Genomic DNA, 7,973 nt, shown 5'->3' on the forward strand with positions numbered 1-7,973 from the left:
CTTTCGAGGGCCACATAAAATGATGTGGCGGGCCAGATCTGGCTCCCGGGCTTTGAGTTTGACACCTGTGGTCTAAACAGTTAAAGGGAACATTTCTGTACCTTTTTTGTTTGCATGTAAGTGTACAAACAAGTGTGAGACCCACAGCATATAAATGTCTTTCAAAAGAGCCCACTGTTATACGGAATGCAAGTAAGAAGAGTTTTGTTGACCATGAATGGGAATCTGGTTTCACTTGCTGCACTTTAAAGCAGTGAAGAAATCAAATCTGTTGTTTTGTACTCTTGTACCTTTCAGCCTCTCTTCTGTTCCCAGGACAAATTGCAGCATGTAATACTGAACTTTTCCCAGTCAGCCTGTGCACTTGTGGAATGTTCCAAACAGGTGTTTGATGGGCATCCTTCAACTTTCTCAGTCTTTTTAGCCACCTGTCTCATCTTTTTGGAATGTGTTTTAGCCATACATTTCCAAGATAATAATGATTTGCTAAAAACAATCAAGTTTATCAGTTTGAACAGTAACCTTGTTACTCATATTACTGTATCTTAATAATATGGTACTTGGATTACCTTACGGACTAACAATATATGTTTTAAAAGGTGATTTGTAACTGTACTGGAATGCATTTTTAAGGTAACCCTTAAAAATGCTGCTTAGAATATAGTCCGTTATCTCAATAATGTTTTTTTGGCTGTATGGCTAGATGTTATTCAAGGTGAGGGAAAAAGCTTATCTATGGTGACTTAGGGTGAAAGGCAAAGTTCTATCCTGGAATGTGCACCCCCTGACTCGTAGCTGTCCTGGGAAGGCCTTGGGATCCCCCCGAAAGAACTGGACATAGTTGCACTTGTGCACCCCCTGATTTGGACTGTGCGGTTTCTTTTTAATCAGTGCCAGAGTTTGATCCGAATTCTCGTCCATAATTCGGATTCATTCCAGTGAGTGGGACTCCGCCGATCGGATGCTCTAAGTCCGTGTTTCCATATACAACCTTCATGGACAGAAGATTTTGCTGCAGTCGAGTTGATGAAGGCGTTTGGCTTGGTAGTCTCAGGATTCCATCTCTTCTTCTTGTGAATCATGTGGTTCCGTTAGCTTCATTGAGATGCGATCTTCAACTCTCACTGAGTGTGAAGTGGTTAGGATGAAAATACGTACCTCCAAATCTGAGACGATGGTCCTCGGTCAGAAAAAGGTGGAGTGCTCTCTCCAGGACAGGGATGAGATCCTGCCCCCAGTGGAGGAGTTCAAGTACAGTATAGTATCTTGCAGTCTTGCAATCCCGAAAGAGGTGGACAGAGTTCCTGGGAAGAGGCTAGTCAGGGCTTTGCTGCTAAAACCTCAGCCCTCGGGACCACACGCAGACAAGGGGAAGATGACGTTGGTTGGATGGGTGGATAGCTGGATGCAGGGAGATATGGATTGATTGAGGTACTTATGCATTTTAGGTACAATTTGTAATGCCACCGGTACTTGCTATGATAATATTTCTGATAGAGAATATCATAATTAGTAGTCACTGGTGGTGTAGTTGTACACTCGCCAGACTCAATGGCGGTGTGGGTGTGTATGGTTGTTCATCTTCATCATCATGTCTGTGATACGCCACTGACTGGCAAGCAGTTCAGGGTTTGGTGCGCCTTTCACCCAAAGTCAGCTGGAATACGCTATAGCACAGGGGTCGGGAAACGTTTTTGACTAAGAGAGCCATAAAAGCAATATTTATGTATACAGTGATCCCTCGCTCTAACGCGGTTCACTTTCCGCGGCTTCGCTGTTTCACAGATTTTTTTAGTGCCGTTTTTAAAATGCTTTTAAGCAGTGAATTGCGTTCTGCATCCTGATTGGCTAAGGCACTGACCGACGTGAACAGTCTCCACACCTCGTCTCTGTACAGCTTGCCAAATTTACCTTTGCAAATTTTTGGTCTTTGGTTTCATTGTATCCGTGACCGATGCTGGTCTGTCAAGGAGGGGAAGCTCAATTTCGGCCTACATCATAAAATGTGTCCGTTTATTTTGTACGTGAATTCTACTCTCTGTTCCTTTAAAAAAAAAATGAAAAGGAAAAGGATGCCTTCACCATAAGATCATTGGCTCATTTCGCTGTCAATCAGAAAGAGATTCAGCCTCAGCGAGATCATACAATCATCATGAAGAAAAGCTGAGCTTCTGCACGCCCACTGTCCATAGACTCCCAGAGACGCTGAGGGTCCAATGGGCAGGACAAAACCAGCATTTATTCAATGACTCGTCTCGTTTCAATGCATTGGGACAACCTAACCTGAACTCTCGAGACCAGGGGTCCCCAACCTTTTTTGCCCCACGGACCAGTTTATGTCAGACAATATTTTCAGGGACCGGCATTTAAGGTGTGGTGGAAATAATACAACAAAATAATATGGTATGAGCTGCATGACAACTGTGGTGTTTTCGAAATATAATAATAATAAACACAAGGAGGAGAATGTTTAATGCCTTCAAAATACGATACAACGCAAATTCAAAGTGCATGAAAATGACGACTCACCACAGCCCCGAGCTTGATTTTCTGCAACCAGATGGCCGCATCTCGGGGAAATAGGAGACAATGACACCTCAAGTGTGTGGTTTATGTCCAGTCTACTTCGTAATTTTGTTTATAGTCGCCGTTGCTGCAGAAAACCCCCGCCTCACACAGGTAGGATGTCGGAAATAGCAACAGTGCTATTGTGGCGATCTCAGAGTATTCAGCCATAACTTTAATCCAGTTGTCTCGAACGTACTTTTAAGGCCGCTGTCATTTGCGATCTCCAGCAGTTATTTTACTCATTTTGCAAGCTCCGGCATTTAGTTTTTAGCGTAATCGGTCACGTGACGGAGAAGCGTGGCTTGACGTGTGTCAAGCATGACACAGACGAATATAACGGAGAATCCAGTAATTTTTCAAAATAAAACATCTTTCGTATTCCGAAATAAATAAAATGGAATTAAGGCAAGTTCTTGCTGTGTGACCCGGTACCAAATGCCCTGCGGACCGGTACCAGTCCGCGGACCGGCGGTTGGGGACCCCTGCTCTAGACGCCCAGCGTCCGCGTGGTCGATGCTCAGCGTCCACACAATTTAAAGCACAGTGAAGCTGTGGGAATGAATGAGAAGAGAGTCGTCGTAACCAGTAGTAAGAAGCTGATTCAGAACAAAAGTTGAGCGTGTTGTAGCGCATCTTTAGTCAATGACATGTCCACACAATTGTACGTACACACATATATTTGATCACTTACTTTTTGACATTTAAGGGGAAGCTGAGCTTGCAGTCTTAGAGCAATCGCCTCTGCATTGGGTACATATGTAGTTCAGTATTGTGTAATAACTGTAAAAAATAAAGCTGACTATCAAGTACCAGGTACAACTTTGTTGTCGGATGTGCTGTATGTGAAACATGAAATTTCGTCCCTCTCGCATTTTTTTGCTTTTTTTTTTTTATAAATCCTACTTCAAGGATTTCACTTATCACTGGTTCTTTTTGAAACGTAACCCCCGCAATAAACGAGGGATTACTGTGTATGTATGTATATATACACTGTATATATACTGTATACCTGTATAAAACTGTATTTTAAAAGTGAATTCAACAAAATGTCAGCATAATAAGCCTCTGAATGCATTCTTTTAAATAATTTTGTGATAATACTCACCATTAATGGGAATGGTTTTCCGTTCCTCACAATTGCTAGCAAAGCTAGCGGAATTATAGTCAGCTTGCTGGGTCCATACACGGAGTTGCTGCTGGCTAGTTTGCACCTGCTCAGTAGCTTGCACGCTTCCTTTCTGCTTTCTCCCACAGCGTATTGTGATGCGAACATAGCATGGCGCGTGTCAAAGTGCCGCTTTACGTTCGTCCGTTTCATCGATGATATTTTGTCATTGCAAATTAGACACAGAACCTGTTCTCTCCACAAAGGCAAATCTTTCAGTCCATTCGTCCCGAAGTGTACCATACTCGTCATCTTTTTTTCTTTTCGCCACCTTATTCGTCGAAGGATTAGATTTGAGCTAATGACCGAGCGGGCTGATTCAAAAGGGGGCGTTTACCTGTTTATGCAGCAACAGCCAACGTAGGCCGATATCATCCAATCAAAATTGCTCCTGGAGCCAACTGCAGCCCTGAACAGGAAATGAGCAGTGAAAAATCGATGGATCGATGAAACAAGCGAGAATATTTAGTTTTATCTGCGAGCCAGATGCAATCATCAAAAGAGCAACATATGGCTCGCGAGCCGTAGGTTGCCGACCCCTGCTATAGCACAACACGTGACCCTGTTCAGGATAAATGTTGAAAATGGATAGATGGATATATCACAACCAAAGCATTTATCTGCATTAATAGAGTGGTACAGGAAGCTGTTGACAAAAAAAGGGGGAAAAAAATCCCATTCGGCCCAAGGTCTATCAATAACGTTCTCTGATTTTATTTATGTAAACCTCTTTGCATCAAATAAAGCTTATTTTCTGAGTGTACACTCAGAGGGACATAAGGCATTGCTTGAGGAAAAACGTCTTTGAAGCAAAATGTCAAAGTGATTGATTTCCAAGTGGTGCAATTAGGCTTTGCAGGTTCATGGGTTCCCTTTGAACTACTCTGGATGGGGCCCTTTCAAAGTAAGTGTGAGAGAGAGTCAGATTGGATCCAGCAAAAATTTGCTCGAAAGGTAACCATTTTGCATAGGCAATTATCGTGGCTACAGAGGGAATTTATTCAAAAGCACAAAGTGATTCTGAGGGAACTGTGAGTGAATTTAGATTTTAAATCGCTTTTATTACACAAACCGTGTTGTTCACCGCACTCTGGTGCACAAGATTGGTGAATGACACTGTAGGTTTAACGCCAGCAAACCCTAAATTGTGTGCTTTTTTTTCTACTTTTACACCTTGTTAGACATGTGACTATGTTTACATGCAGTCAATAACCCCTTCCAAACCCAAATATTAGCAATATTGGGGGTTTAAAATGCCATATAAACAATAACAAAAAAAAAAACTAAATATTCTCATATTTGTTTTTTGTTTTTTTAAACTGGATGAGACCCCTTGCTCGTATCTTATCGATGCGTATCCGAAGAGCTCAATTGAAAGGAACATTGGTTTGTGTTTCGCGCATGTTCTATCCGCAAGGAATTTTGGTCTTTTGAGTATAGGAAGTACTTGTATGCCACCTCTGGAGTGCAACCCACTGAAAATACACAAATAGAGATAAACAAACATGGCGATACTCAGATGCAGCGTAAAAGCACACTTTTGGGGTGAGGAGGAAAGTTAGTGTGGTGAGGGACATGTATTGATGATATAAAAAAAGAAGTGGAAATTATATCTATTTGCATCAAGACATTGTCCGTGTGTCGCGGTTTCGATGAAGATATTCTAGTAGATCGCAATTATCATTTATACAGGTTATTCCGGATGTTTCAGTAGCCCTAATTTTGACCGAATATTGACTGCATTTAAATCTAGTCAATATTCGGTCAAAATTAGTACTTTTTTATGTCAAAGAGAGCTGGCATGAAAATAAAGCGACATGTGAGAGAGAGGAATAAATTGGATTTGTGTTACCTATGGATGTCTCACAGACAAACACTGAACACATGTGGATTGTACAACAAGAAGGAATAAAACTGCACCTCTTGTATCTGAAATGACAATGAGAAGGGAGCTCTTGTATATTTTATTTCATGATTATTCATTCATTCATTCATTCATTTTCCTATCCGCTTATCCTCACAAGGGTCGCAGGGGGTGCTGGAGCCTATCCCAGCTGTCTTCGGGCAGTAGGTGGGGGATACCCTGAACCGGTTGCCAGTCAATCACAGGGCACACAGAGACGAACAACCATACATGTACACAGTCACACCTAGGGACAATTTTGAGTGTTCAATCAACCTGCCGTGCATGTTTTTGGAATGTGGGAGGAAACCGGAGTACCCGGAGAAAGCCCACGCAGGCCCGGGGAGAACATGCAAACTCCACACAGGGAGGCCGGAGCTGGAATTTCATTATTACCACCGGGTTTTTTATTATTATTATTATTACGTTTTATGTATAGTACTGGCGGCCTAGTGGTCGAGTGATTAGCGTGTCAGCCTAACGGTGCAGAGGTGCCGGGTTCGATTCTGGCTCCGGAGTTTGTTCTCACCGAGCCTGCATGGGTTTTCTCCGGGTACTGCGGTTTCCTCCCACATTCCCAAAGCATACATGGCAGGTTCATGGAACACTCAAAATTGTCCCTAGGTGTGAGTGTGAGGGCGAATGGTTCTTTGTCTATGTGTGCCCTACGATTGGCTGGCAAACCGAACCGGTTCAGGGTGTCCCCCGCCTACTGCCCAAAGACAGCCAGGATAAGATCCAGCACATCCCGCGACCCTTGTGGGGATAAGCGCATCAGGAAATGGATGGATGGATTTATAGTACTTTACAGCTGGGGTTGTTGTGAAAGCATTGGAGTTGAGTATTTTAATAAGATAAGAAAAGATAAGAAAACCTTTATTAGTGTCACGTTACGCACGAAGCAGGAAAAGGGAACTGCTTCGTACGTAACGGAGAAAACGAAAACAAGCGGATCCCCGAAATAGCAGACACCGACAAGGACTTTGTAAAACAATAATATAATTAATATAATAATAAAATCCCGCCTAATAAAACAACAGAAAACGCTGGTCTCAGAACGATAGCCAGGAAATAAGGAACGCGACAACAGAAAGCGCTGGTAAAAACGAGCACCAGGAAATAAGGAAATACGACAACAGAAAACGCTTGCAAAACAACGGCAAGGAAAAATATGTTAAACGAGTACTGATTTACGTACGCTAAGAAAATGTTTCCCGTGGGACGACGATAATATAACCAACCGCGAATGGTGTCGAACAATATGTGTAATCATAGGCAATAGCAATGGCACCGCATGCAATACTCCGGCAATGGGTCGACCGCCGGAGCGCCTAGATATAGCAGGTGCAATCTCTGGCAAATAGGCAGCAGGTGTGCAGGCGGCAGAAGTGAACGCGTGCCACCTGCTGCCGAATACGGATCATGACAATTAGTCTCGCAATGGAGAAATTCCCAATTCACAGCAGCAAAGTTACGAAAGGGAAAGAAGTAGAACAACAAAATATAGGAGCTGCTGGAAAGGCAGCCACTCTCGCGGCACCATTTTGAAGTCAAAATAACAAAAATAACATACACAACACATAAGACACAGACAGTCGTGCAATCTTCACCACTTTTCTGCATACACTTTGTTGTCTGAAGCAGTTATAGATGAAAGAGGAGAGGATCAAATTGTCCTTTCACCAGTGGGTCAGAGACGTCATGCTGAAAATGTGCACACGTCTGCTACAAGCTAAGTTTTGAAAGCAAACACAAAGCTGTAGCGTCCATTGACGAAAAGAGATTAGTTCCCTTCTCCTGTCCCACGTTATCCGCTTCAAACTCCAAGCCGCGACTCCCAGTTCCAAATCCGCATCGGCGCTCCGCGCTAACGCTCCTTTCTTCTCATCGTCGGCTCCTCAAGACTTATATCCATCGAGCCGCAGACCGTTCAACAGCACCGATCTCTCCGCTGAACAGAGCGGGGCTGTGAAAAATGCTGCCCACTACAGGCGCAAGACACAAGCGCCCCGGACTGTCCAGCAACGACAGTCAAATGGCGCCGACATTCCTCCCAGTCAAAAACAGTGCTGGTATACCCATGCTGCCGAGAAGGCGCAACCACCAAGCACAGAGTCTCCTTCTTGATGATTGTCGTGGCCAAAAAATGCTGAAAAAAGTCCACATCAGGTCCACACGACGTAACAACAAACACAAAGTGACAAAACAAACACAAAAACAACAACAAAAAAGCAAGGCTCATGAGAGCACTTGCCGACGGCTGCCTACTCGGGCGCCATCTTGACTTATAATAGAGGAATGAGTGGAAATCATCCGTCTATTATTCCACATAAATAT

Source organism: Hippocampus guttulatus, chromosome 4, assembly GCF_054856545.1.
Source record: "Hippocampus guttulatus isolate MCC_2025c chromosome 4, RoL_Hgut_1.0, whole genome shotgun sequence".
In the NCBI taxonomy this organism is placed as follows: Eukaryota; Metazoa; Chordata; class Actinopteri; order Syngnathiformes; family Syngnathidae; genus Hippocampus; species Hippocampus guttulatus.